This window comes from Pseudopodoces humilis, chromosome 4 (genome assembly GCF_049639895.1).
Source record: "Pseudopodoces humilis isolate 2021_Gansu_Grassland_sample_001 chromosome 4, ASM4963989v1, whole genome shotgun sequence".
NCBI classification, from domain to species: Eukaryota; Metazoa; Chordata; class Aves; order Passeriformes; family Paridae; genus Pseudopodoces; species Pseudopodoces humilis.
Window position 1 is genome coordinate 9,278,966 of NC_142203.1, and position 12,563 is coordinate 9,291,528.

Sequence of the window (12,563 nt, forward strand, 5' to 3'; positions counted from 1 at the left end):
AAACACAGCTCTGCGGCTTGAGAGCTCCAAAATAAGTTTAAACAATCCAGGGGCACCAAGACTTAGAAGGCCCCTGCCCTCACTCTACTCAAAAGGGATGAGCTGAACTCATCCCCTCAGGGCACCCTCCGTGCCCTGATCTCATCAGGATTCGGCCCGACTCACCACCGGCCGGAGCTCCAGGAGTTCCCTTGCACTCCTGAGGCTGACCCGCCCCTCCGTCCCAATAGCTCGATGGGGAGTAGCTCTGGGAGCACGATCTCCCAGAAAAACTTTTCACCGCCGCTACACTGGGGCAAAAAAAAACTTCTAAAAAAACCAAAAAACCAAAAAACAAACAACTTTAAATGCTGAATCACATACTAGCTCACCAAAGCGACCCCTCCCCCGCAAGCAGCTCTTGTTGCCCAGGGGGGAAGAAAGGCGCGGAGGGACCATCACCACTAAAGATAACCTTGGCTCTGCTCTGAGACCAGAGCTGCTATCCCGCTGAGAACAGATTTGATACAACACCCCCGCGGCTCCTGGGTTACAAAACCCAGTTCTGGTTTGCTCCCCCCCCGGGGCTCCATGACAGGAGCTCGCAGGGAGGAAGCGAATCACTCCATGTGTCCCCACCGTGATCCAGTCCCTGTGGAAACATCGACCCGTGTTCACTCTTACTCCAGCACAGCACAGGAAACATTTCCTCTTTAGCAACACAATTCCAAAAAAACCCCACAGACTTTAACGCAACAATCACACCTATTTACGCATTCTCACATCTGTTCATTCAACTCCACCCAGTCACAGCAAGACAATAAGGTGCTCTTTACTTCCCTTGTTAATATCCGCCCATGGGCACTGTAATATGTCAAATATCCCAAGTTTCTTGGATTATTCCTCAATTTGGCAGTTTTAAGTCCAAATTTCTTGGATTTAATCCTCAACTTGACAAAGTTTTAGAGAATCCACATTTTACTCTGTTTTCCCAGTGGATTGTGCCAGGAAAACCTTGGGCTCCCTTTCCCGAGGGGCTAACCCCTCCCCTGAGACCCAGTCCCAGTAACCCCGGGGGTATCTTGAAACCCCCGCTTCCCGCTCCCCCCAAAGATTACTTACAATCCGTCTTCTTCTTTGGGTCTTCGTGCAAAAGAATTATGGAGCAAAAATACCGTGGTTTTTAGGGAGCCTTTTTCCCCTTTCCTTTGCTTTATTCCTCTCCTTCTTGTCCTCGGGGTTTTGACCTGCAGCCGCTTGGCCCACGCTAGGAGAAACGGAGCGGGGTCTGCTGAACTCAGCAGGGGCGCGCCTGTTTCCCCGTTCTGGATCTCTGGTGGTCCTAGAGGTGAGGTGCTTATCCCAGAAAGAGCCCCCAGAAATTATTAAAAACGAGATTCACTTAATAAATTATAAAAAGAATTTAATATAAACAAAAGACAATTAGGAGACAAAAGAAATAAAGCAAAGGGTTAAAACGGCTGGGTGCCCTGGCGGGTTGCCAGGAACACACCTGGTATCTTGGGATCACTCCCTTTATCCCCTCCTGCTGCGAGGATTCTATGCATATTCAAAAACATGTCCCCTCCCTAGTTCCACCTTCCTAGAATATGCTTTTGCACAATCTTTATTTTCTGCTGGTCAGCGCTATCCCTGCTGGTCATCATTATTCTTGCTGGTCAGCATTATTTGAAGTTTGGTTTCCTTTCTTTTGCAAATGGTCACTTGCTGATAACCATCCAGCCCGTCATCCTTCCCCTGAGGACAGCTGGGCTTCATATCTTCTGCTGATAACAGTTTGAGCTCTATTGTTCTCCTGATAACAGCTTGGGCCCCAGTGTCCTTGCCCTCTGGGGTTTCCTTGCCTTGTACCTAGGAAATTCTTTTAAACTTAAGACTTGTTAGCAAGAAAAAAAGTACATACATAGCTAAAAAGTATTTAATATATAATATTCATCTGCGAAAGCCAATATCACAATACAAATTTATAACAAAATCATACAAATATATTCTAACCTTCCCAGTTCTGCCTCAGAAGGCTTTAGAATTATTTTGATTTGGCTAATTTTTTTGAGTTACTAATTAGTGAACTAAAGAATCTCAACAAAATACCAAAATGTTACATGAAAAATAGTAGTCCCCCTTCTTAAACCAGGAGGGATAACTATGTACTGCAAAGAAAATATGAATAAAATACAAAAAAGCCTTCTACCAAATTTCAAGCCAACCAAATATCCCTAACATACCATTGAGTTTCCTATGTCCCAGAAGAACATTTTCATTTTACTTTGCTTCTTTTATTTATGCTAATCAGTGTGGTGACTATAGCACATTCCACAATGCACATGCTTCTCAGTTGTAGGTGCAGAAGGTGATGAGGGCAATTTCCTCACTAAAATTCAAAAGGAAAAAGGTACTTGGGATGATAGAACTAAGCTTAAAAGGGAATTAATTTTGTTTTTTATCTCACCAATAATAAAGCCACAGTTTCTGTTTGTGTCAAAATTAAATTACAACAGTGCTATCATTGGTCTCCTGGAAAACACAGCAAAGTCCTGATGTAAAGATATGTTTGCATCAGAACCCTTTGTAGGAAAATGTTGTGACAGGACCTTTCACCCCTGCAGCTTATCTGCAAACCAGGTTGGAATAGCTTGCCTTTTGGAGAGTTATCTCTGCTGAGAACATCCTTAGCCAGCAATAAACATCCTGCTTTGAATGCATGGGAAAGGATAAGCAAAAGTTCTGACAGGCAGATACAGCATTTTTATGAACTACAGAAGACCACTATAATTTTCATAAAATCAGAAATCTCTTACACACTCTCTGGGTGTGTGGGGAGTTCTCCTTGAGGTTCAAATGTCAATGTTGAGTTACTCTCCTAGAAGCTGAGTGAAAAAAGGCTTCTGCACACAACCGTAGCAATGGGGAACAAAGTCCCATGGACCTCTTTATTCATCTGAAGAAGATCCTTTTATTGTAGCAAACTGCAGGTCGCATGGTCAGGGAGAGCTGGTTGAAGTTGAACACCGGTTGAGTGCCGTTTGGTGGTGAGGCAGTGATTGGTTGGGGAGATGCCAGGACCATATGAGCAGGAAGCTGATTGGATGCAGGGACACGTGAGCAACAACGCTGCAGCTGCAGCAGCCAATGAGTGCCTTCCAGTCAGCAGAACTTAACAATTTTAATATACTTAATAGAGGTAAAAAATATTCTTATCTCCTACACAACTAATAATAATCAACTATATCAATCAAATACAGTAATCAACTATTATTTATTGGTAAGTGGCATTGGCTCCTAATCTATATTATTTCTTTGCTACCTGTAATATATTTATTATCATGCACTGTCTTGTGAATCTACTAGTAGTGTTTCTTTTGTTTATCCTGGGTACTGAGAACTCTGCTTAGTCTGCTCTTCCTTGTGTTTATCCAATAAATATTTCATGTTGTAATAGACTTGATCTGTCATTAATAAGAACTTGTGAATGAGATTGGGTTTGGGGGTGCTGGCTGCCTCAATAAAGCTGTTTCCTACTGCCAGAAAACTGGGCAAAGGCAGGGACTCGTCTAAATTCTCCCCTCTCCATTCATAACAAATGTTTTGTGTGCTAATTTTGTACCATAAAAGCTAATTTCTCATAATGCTTAAAATTACCCAGCAGAGCAGGAATATTACTTATAAAATTCTTCCAACTGTAAGTAAAAGTGCTCGAGCGGAAAACACACATCCTCAACAAATCCATTCACATTTATTCCAGGGTGCAAGTTAATCAATTATACCACAAGAGCCAGGAATCCTTTTCCGTTTCTTTCTCTTCCTCCTTCTCTCTTTTCCTCTCTCTCTCTCTCTCTCTCTCTCTCTCTCATATTTACTATCAAATAAAACCCATATATAGACATTGGCATAGTGTCTCATTTGCACCTTAATTAGGCAGAGGAATTTCTAATAACTTTAGAAACCATATCATAACAACCATGGAGGTGCAAAGACCTGTAGTGATAGAATAAGGAAGGGGTAATGACTTTAAACAGAACGAAGGTAGGCTTAGATTAGGAAGAAATTATTTACTATGAGGGAGGTGAGGAATAGGTTGGCCAGAGCAGCTGTGGTTGCCACATCACTGGAAGTGTTTAAGACCAGGCTGGAGAGGCCTTTGCGAGATCTATCAAGTGGAAGGTGTCCTGCCCAGGGCCAATGGGTTGGAGATGATTTTTAAAGTCTCTTCCAACTCAAACTATTCTGTGATTCTATACCTGATTAAATTTGCTCAGCCTACCCCATTAGAGAGATACTCAATCTTCGTTCCAGAAACACTTGGAGAACAGGATTCTCTGTGAAGCATTATATGTACAGAGCCAAACTGTAAACAGGTTGAAAGTGAAAAATAGGTGACCTAAGAGTATTGCAGAGGACTAGGTACTACATGTGTCAAGTCAATAGCAGTGAGGGAAAAAGCTACTTCCTTATGGGAACAGCAAGCAGCACTCTTAGAGCAACAGAGGAAAGACAGGAGAGAAGTTAGTAAATCAGTAAGGGCTAGCCACTGGGAAAATGAAATTACTCCCATATTTTCCAGGAAATTTCATGCTGAATTACAACATGTTGGACCCCAGGGTCATGGAACAAGGAGGGTCAGCTGCCTTGCAAGGGGTGGAGAGACAGGAGCGGGTCATGGCAACAACATAGGCAGGGACAGTGGCTCAGCCCTGTCTGCAGCTACCCTGCAGTTATTCCTTCCTGAGAATCTCTCTCCAAGGTCACTAGCGGGAAGGGGCAGCCTTCAGCTGCACATCAGTACCTGCCATATGACCTCAGCCCCAGCAAAACCTTCAGGAGAGAGGATACACCCAGGGCTGTGACAGTTCCTGTGAAACTCACAGTATAACAGTTCCAACCAGTCAGATGTCAATTGACACTGTCAATAAGGTACCAGGAACAAAAAAGCAATCAGAAGTGCTGCAGGTTCAGTATTTACCTCTACATTTCATAATTATCAGCATTAATTATCACAGACCTACTTTCTGCCTCCCACAGATGAGTTGGTGAATACTCACAAAGAAAAAGACAAAAAGGGTCTTCAAGAAGTTTGAAAATCTATTCATGGAAGTGCAGAAGAACAGTTTAGACTTCATCCTACATGAACTGAATGAAAAATCTTGACTGGGTTACTCTGAAACATTCAAAACCTCACTTTCACATGGGAAGTTAAGTAGTACTTGGGTTTTTGAATATAAATTTCCACCTGTTCACTACTAGATGTCATCATCCTCTGTGATGTTACAGTAAGTTTGCTCAGAGCATTATCTGTTCAACATTTGAATTTTATGTGCAAAACACACATACAGAAGTAAAGTTTTAAATGTTTTTATGTTCAAATTTTACCTAGCAATTACTTTCCTTTTTCCATATTTCTAATCCTTATAAATAGTATCACAAAACGATTCACTCCTTATTATTACAGAATAGGTATCTGTGTGGTTAAAATGTGCAAACATGTGCAAAATGTAACGAGCCATTTTTTACCTTTTAAATTATCATTGCAACACTGGAAACTTAAGAAGCAGCTGTATTTCATTTACTTCCGTGGTGATGGGTTGTCTCACAAATTTTGCCTTGAGTATAGCCTTTGAGTGGACTGAAATGTGTCTTTGTCACACTTCAAATACAATAGCTCATTGATGAGGGTTGGAAGTCTAAATGAAGAGCAGCTGATGCACTGAAACTTATGTCAATTTTCAGACGTAATGTCAGACGTTCTGTATTGAACATGAACACTGGTAAATGCCACTATTTCCAACTGCTTTAGAGTATGATACATGGGGGAGAGTACAATGTAACTTAAGACTTTTGATGATCTCTCAATACAGTTCTGGATGCACACCTGATTCTTTCCTAATAATGCAAGACCAAAATCTGAAGAATCAGACTGAAATAACAAAGGCTTTGAAGAGCCTGAATTGAGTAATGAGTTTTATTGATCCTGGCTGGAAGGCTGCTGTGCAGGGAAGTTACTGAGCACACAGCAGTTAATCTAAGAAGGCATCTCCCCAGACAATCACTTCCTCACCACCAGTGCAAGTGCTGCACTCTTCACAGCATGTACAGCTTCTCATTCACACCTCTATTGTGCTGGGAATACCCCTTGGCCACAGGATGAAGGCAGCTAGTGATAGTGGAGGAGATTGTAGGCAATTCCCTCTTGGCATCACCTGCATCTCCTTGACTTTATCTGCAAGTGAAGGTGTTTTCATGATCTCCTGAAAGCATTTTTTTTTTTTACCCTAGCAATAAAAAATATGTATTAGATTGTTCTCTTCTAATAAAATCCTGCAGGATCTCTACAGACTGTAATGCTCAAGAATGTCTTAATGGAAAGCATCTGTATACTGTGTCATTCCCTGAAAGGAAGTCTATGTGATGCTGCAAAACTCAGTTTCTAGCACTTGAAAGACATAAGATTATTCTATTTTTTCTTCTAGTGTTAGCTTATTTACATGGCATTTTAAAACAATTCATCACAGAGCCAGAGTACATTTCTTCCTATCATCATAACAGCACTGTACATACAGACATAGGGCAGGTATTAAGATCCGTAATTCTAGCCCAATGCATTATGAATGGGTTTCAGGCCCCCCAGCTTGAAGCTGGATCCTAAAAGCTTACCATCCTAAAAGCTGGGTGGCCTTCCCTGAGATGAAACTTGTTAGGTTTGGCATAATGGGTCCAAATCTATATGACCTTGGTAATATGTTATTCCAAAAGCAATTTATATGTTACTGCACTCCGTTGAAAACTTGTTTTTCCAAGAGGGATTGTCATATGGCAGCTTCAAGTGTCTTCACACAAGCTCTTCAAATTTACTCTACTTTCTCTAATGCACCAGGTGGTACAAAACCTAAGCAAAATCAAGTCTTGAAAATCTATTACAAGAAACAAATAGAAATCAATAATACAGAAGCTAGAATGTTATATTCTAAAAGGGTTTGTCCTTATTTCCAGCTGATATTGCCTGATGTCTCTGTTTATCTTGGCTCATTACTTACCTTCTAATTTCTAACTCTGAAATGAAATGATTAAAGTTTTTTTCAATTGTAAAAGAAAACAAGCAAACACAGATTCTTGACGCAATGATTTTTGCTCTAAAGCTGTTGTTCACTAAAGTGCTATTTACTGCTATTTACAGCAGTAAATATCTCCTGATATAGTTCTATGATGTCATAATGTAAAGTGCATGTTTTCAGATTTACACATTCAGTTCAGTAGCAAGTCACCACTCACAACCAAATGACAGACAGATTATTTATTGTTGCAGTCCACAACCACAGGATCATGTCCAGGGAAGCTACAGTTACGGGGACCCAGCTTAGGATAGGAACAAGATGGGATTTCTCTGTTCATGAAACCATTTATTCAGCCTGGGAACAAACTCATTCAGAGACAGAGAGTGCCGAACAAAGGCAGGGAGAGGGGTTTTGATGGACAAAAGGGTGGAGTTTAGGGTCAGGGACCACTAAAAACACAGCAAGGGAGAAACCCCAGAGGCTTAAACCCAATCAGAACTCCTGGGCTGCTCCTCACAAGGGGTCTGGGGAGGGGTATATTCATCCAGGCCTCACACGGCCCATTCCCCCAACGCAGGACGTCAAAATTCACACTAGCCGGGCATTTCAGCCTTGCCTCCTCTTCAGCAACGCTTATCTAAAACTAAATCTTTGCTTCTCTGAGACACCTCACAACAATTGCTCCTTTTTTTTTTTTTCTTTTATCAAATTTTGATTTGGAGCTTAAAATGTTTCTGAAACTTACACCATAAGAATTTCAACTCCCTCACAAAGCACCTGCCTGGCTTTGTGGAACACTAAAGCCCAACAACAAAAGACATTAAGAAAACAAACAAAAACAAAATTAAAAACACTTAAATCTCGGACTACAGCAGGGCAAATTAAACAGTGATGGTACTTAATACAAACATAATGTTTTTTTTTTTTTGTTCAGTCTCTTCCAGGTCTGCATTTTCTTTTAGGAAGGGTGCAGTTTTTTGACCTCCTCTTACGAGGGGCAAAGTTCTTAAGTGTTCAGCTTTGGCTCTGGTCCTGAAGATACGGGTGTTGCACTTTAGATGTTCTTGGCCAAGCGCCGGCCTTTGGAGCTCAGGTTACAGCTTTGATTTCCCCGGTGGGGGTGTTGCCCACGATGGAAAAGGGGCAGCCCCCAGGGGTGGAGCAGCCGCAGAAAGGGGTGGAACCAGAGCTAGAGTTACTGGGGGGAAGGGAAAGTTAGGGGCCTGAAAAGAAGGAGCAAGACTGGAAAAAGGGATCCCAGGCCATGTGGCCAGCGCCATCTTAGGAAGGGGAGGAGGGTCCTGGAACGGACTTTCCCGGACAGGGAACAGGGAATATGGAAAGACAGGGGATGAAGGACAACACGGGACAGCGGGCAGACGACAGCAGACCTGCATCACTCTGGACGTTCTCTGTCCCTTGCCTGCCTTCAGGAAAACAGGGGATGGGATGGCAGAGAGACACAGGGGTGACAGGGGGTTGGCAACAGCCCCGAGCCATCTTGGCATTTTTCACCCTTTGTCCTGCCCTTAGGAACAGAGGAGAGGGGAAGATACAGGGAGGTATACACCAAAAAAAAAATAAATGAGGGACTTCACAGAAGCCAAAACACAGGGAGAGCCATACCATCCATAATCATCCATAGTGTTAATATCGCCCATAAAGGTCCTTCCCATGTGTTCTAAATTGTAGTGACAAAATCAATGAGCCAAATTAAGGGATCATCCATAAAAATCAATTTATTAATTCAGCAAGCGGTTGAGCAAGCAAAGCAGCACTGGGCAAGCCGGGGAGTCTCCGCTCCACCAACAGCGCGCACTTTAGCTGAAGAAGTTCCCCCTTATATACAGTTCCTGTATATGTGTCTTCATTACTTCTTCCTGGGTTGCATCTGCACTTGTGCTGCTTATTTCTAGGTGCTCGTTCTCTGCCTCCTGGTGGTCGTGGGATGAAGGCTTGTAGTCTTCCTCAGTCAGGAATTCATTCTCGATGTGAGTGCGCAGGCGTTGGTCCTATACCAGTTATGCAACTTACAGTATGTATGTCCTAATAAGGAGATGTTCTTATTCTTGTTTGTACAGCCGGATACTGTGGTTTGGCCTTTTTGCAGTTTCAGCAATCACATTGTATTAAATTTGATTAACAAACAATAGCAATCTATTCCACCATGTATATATAAAAAATAAAACCGTCCTTCATGCGTCTCATTGGGTGATGTTAGATGTTTGTCCCAGCACCTGGTCTCGGCCCCCCACACCTCCGTAAGCCCTTTTCCCCTATGCCCCTAAGGCACTCTCAACTTGGCTCTCCTGCCAGGTATTCTTGAGTCCTCGTTTCTAAGGCAGGGGTCTCGCTGGCTCTCAAGCCATCGGCCGGGGATTTACTGAGTGTCCATGGAGCCGGTCCTGCTGTTCTTCCGGTGCTTCACTGGATGCATGCATTCTTCCACCAATTTATGTTTTACACATCAATCACAAGTGTAAAAAATCAAGTTTTCAACATGCTTTTGTTAGCAGCTTCAAATGTAAAATATGTTTACACATTTGAAGAACTTGAGCTATTTCAGATACAGCATCCGGAAAGCTCTTTTGGCATGTCATTCCAAATATGGCCACCCAGCAAGGCAGAAAGCCCCCAGTGGCAAAAAGATGAGTATATTTTTTCAACTAGCTGTGCACTCACACAACAGAAATTTCAGGTCTATTTTTCTCTTTTAAAAAATTTCTTTTTAAAAAATTTTTTTTTTTTCCCTATTTTTTTTGCATTGGAGAATATGAAGAGAGGATGAAGCTTATGGAAGCTTATGATTGCCTCTCCATTGCTCATGGGTTCCCACATATTGTCAAAGAAAATGTTGACTTCAACTTATTTATTAAAAGAAACAACAGGTACTTTTCATCTTATCATTTACATACATACAAGTTAATAGCTTGTATCTTTCTGGAAGTAACTTTAGGCCACTTTGGGGGTGTTCTCCTTCCATGCAGCTTGTCTTGAGTTCCAGTTGGCCCTGCCTTCTCTTGCCCTCTTTCCAGGTCTCTTTGTGAGGAGCCCAGCCCTGTCACTTCAGTCGCTGCCTTTTGGGTGACATGCTGACACAAGTATTGCTGGTCTTGTCAAATTTTGGAGTAGTCTTCTGGACTTGAGTGTTTTAAAAATGACCTGTCATCTCTTCCTCTGTGTGCTTTCTCAGAAAAATTGAGACCCGTTACCTAGAAAATCTCGTCCCAATTCATCTTAAATCACTTAAACCAGAACCTGAACAACAAATGATCCACCTTGGTGGGATGGGATTTTCCATTAAACACAGTGTAACAACCAGGACAAAAATTATCCCAGGTACCGAATTACAAGGGACTTCCAATGAATGGGCAAAAAGGATGTTGTAAATGGAATTAGAAGTACGAAAACTAGGTCCCTTGAGATAATAACAGTTTAATTAAAAATGAATACAATTCAGTAAATTGAATAGTAATTTAGTATAAAAGAATAGAGTTCAGGAAAAGAATACAATTTAGTAAAAAAATTACAATTGATAGATAGAATTTGCCAGGAATTCAGTACGATTAAAGCATAAGCAAAACCGACCGGGGTACGGGGAGGGCTTGTTACCCCACCTCACGTCCAAAACCAACTGGGGTGCGGAGGCATCCCACCCTGCCTCACGTACAAAACAAAGCACTTCAAGCTAACCTTGTATGCTGTATGCTTACACATATTCATGAATGTTTCCCGTAAGCTTCCTCCTGTTTCCAATTTTTCTGACTTTACCCTGCTATTCCTCACGGCGCATGCTTCACTTGTTGTTAGGGGGTCTTCAGTCTTCTTTTGGTGGTCTTCTGGCGAAGGCTTCTCCTTTTTTTCGTTGTCCTTTGGATAACCTTACAGGTTTGCGCCTGCGTACTAAGCGTTGTGTTACGTGAGTCTACTCATTAGTCTGATATTTACTGATTTTTCAGGCCCAATGCCTAAAGTGGTTCTAATTTTGACCATCTCAAGGCCGTTTTCGTCTTAGGGCATCACCCAAACTACATCCTGTACCTCAGTTTTAACATGTACCATCTGTAAAGGAGTGCATCTCTCTTGGAACACTGGTTCTTTTGATTGCTTCTAATAATCACTTTAATAACAGTTACCATTTAGTTAGCATGAATCAATTCCATTTATTACAAGGAGAAGACAGGAGTTCAGAAAAGAAGGGACATTTTTCTTCATGTTTCATGGCCCTTATTTCCCACATGTCCATCTTCATGCTGCTCCATCCAGAAAAGGCTCTTTTTGAGGACCTCCTTTGTCATCTTGGTGAGGCACGAGAAACACACGAATACTGGCCCACTGCCCTACCAGAGATGAGGAAGCAGGTGGTTGAAAAGTGGATGGTCCATTGGGCTGTTTAGTCACCCCCATAGTAGAGTTACGGTTACGTTGACTTTTCCACAGTACTCCGTGGCTAAGAATGAGGAGCTGCCCTTGGCTGTGTTTGAAGGATACTGAAACTTCAAAAGAAACGTGCTTCTCTTGTGTGTGGCAGCATGACTCTTCCCCAGTTTCCTACTGGGGTACTGGTAGAATTTAATGTCAGTTACAAGCACCTCAAGGTAAATGATGGATGTTGCATTTCAGTGTTTGGGCCAAAAGTTGGTTTAAAAATTAGCAACAGAAAAGGTTGTTAATTTTTAGGAAAGAAAAAATCTTAAAACTGTGCTATATGGTTTTCAATCAAGAATTTTTTTTCCTAAAACTTACTTCTTCCCCGTTTAAAACTACTTTGTAAAGAACATATGTCAATGTACAGGCCTGACCACTTTCGGCATCATTGTTCCATATCTTTCCTTTTTCCTACAAGGCACTGTAACTTTTGAATCACAATAATTTTTACCACTTTGAAAATGCAACTTTAGTGTTTTTCCTACTAGTGGATACTTACCAGTTCCAAGTTAAAGGACAGTTCCGAAAGTGAAATATGCTTTATGTAAATGTGTTTTTTTTCACTGGTTTCCTGGTATTACATGCAGCAGGGGCAACATTAATACAGTCTATACGGACTTATTTTTGAGAAGCTCTTACAAACTATTATTATTATTATTTTCAGTATATCTGCAATAAATTAGTGTGTGTTTCAGCTGCAACTCCCCTGTGCGCTCTAGTGCCAGCAAGATCTCCTTGCAGTGTAGGAAGACACAATTTTTGCTTTCTGATTTGCCCCCAGCTATGTCACTGTACTGGGGGTTAGGTGTCTGGTTAGGTGTCCTTCCTTTTGTTCCTTCTGTCCTATAGCGTTTTCCCCATTAACTAGTTGCAGGGAAACCTTACTGCTCATACTTCTTGGGTGTTGGAGAAAACAAAGAGTTTGGCTGGGCCCAGGGGGAAAGGGGTCCAGGTAAAAAGGGAGGGGCAGGGGCAGGTGGGGGCTGGCTGGTTTCTTCAGCTGCAGAGCAGGACACACTCGAGAGGCTGTTGTTGCTTGGGGAAAGGAATTTGCCATAACCCAGATGGAGCTGCTGCTGCAGCTGCTTC

At 42.1% G+C, this 12,563-nt stretch overlaps 1 long non-coding RNA gene across 1 annotated transcript in view; it reads left to right on the top strand.

Moving 5' to 3' along the window:
- The window catches only part of LOC148184425 (uncharacterized), a 264,268-nt gene that overhangs the window by 140,927 nt on the left and 110,778 nt on the right, over window positions 1–12,563 (top strand). The window lies entirely within an intron of this gene.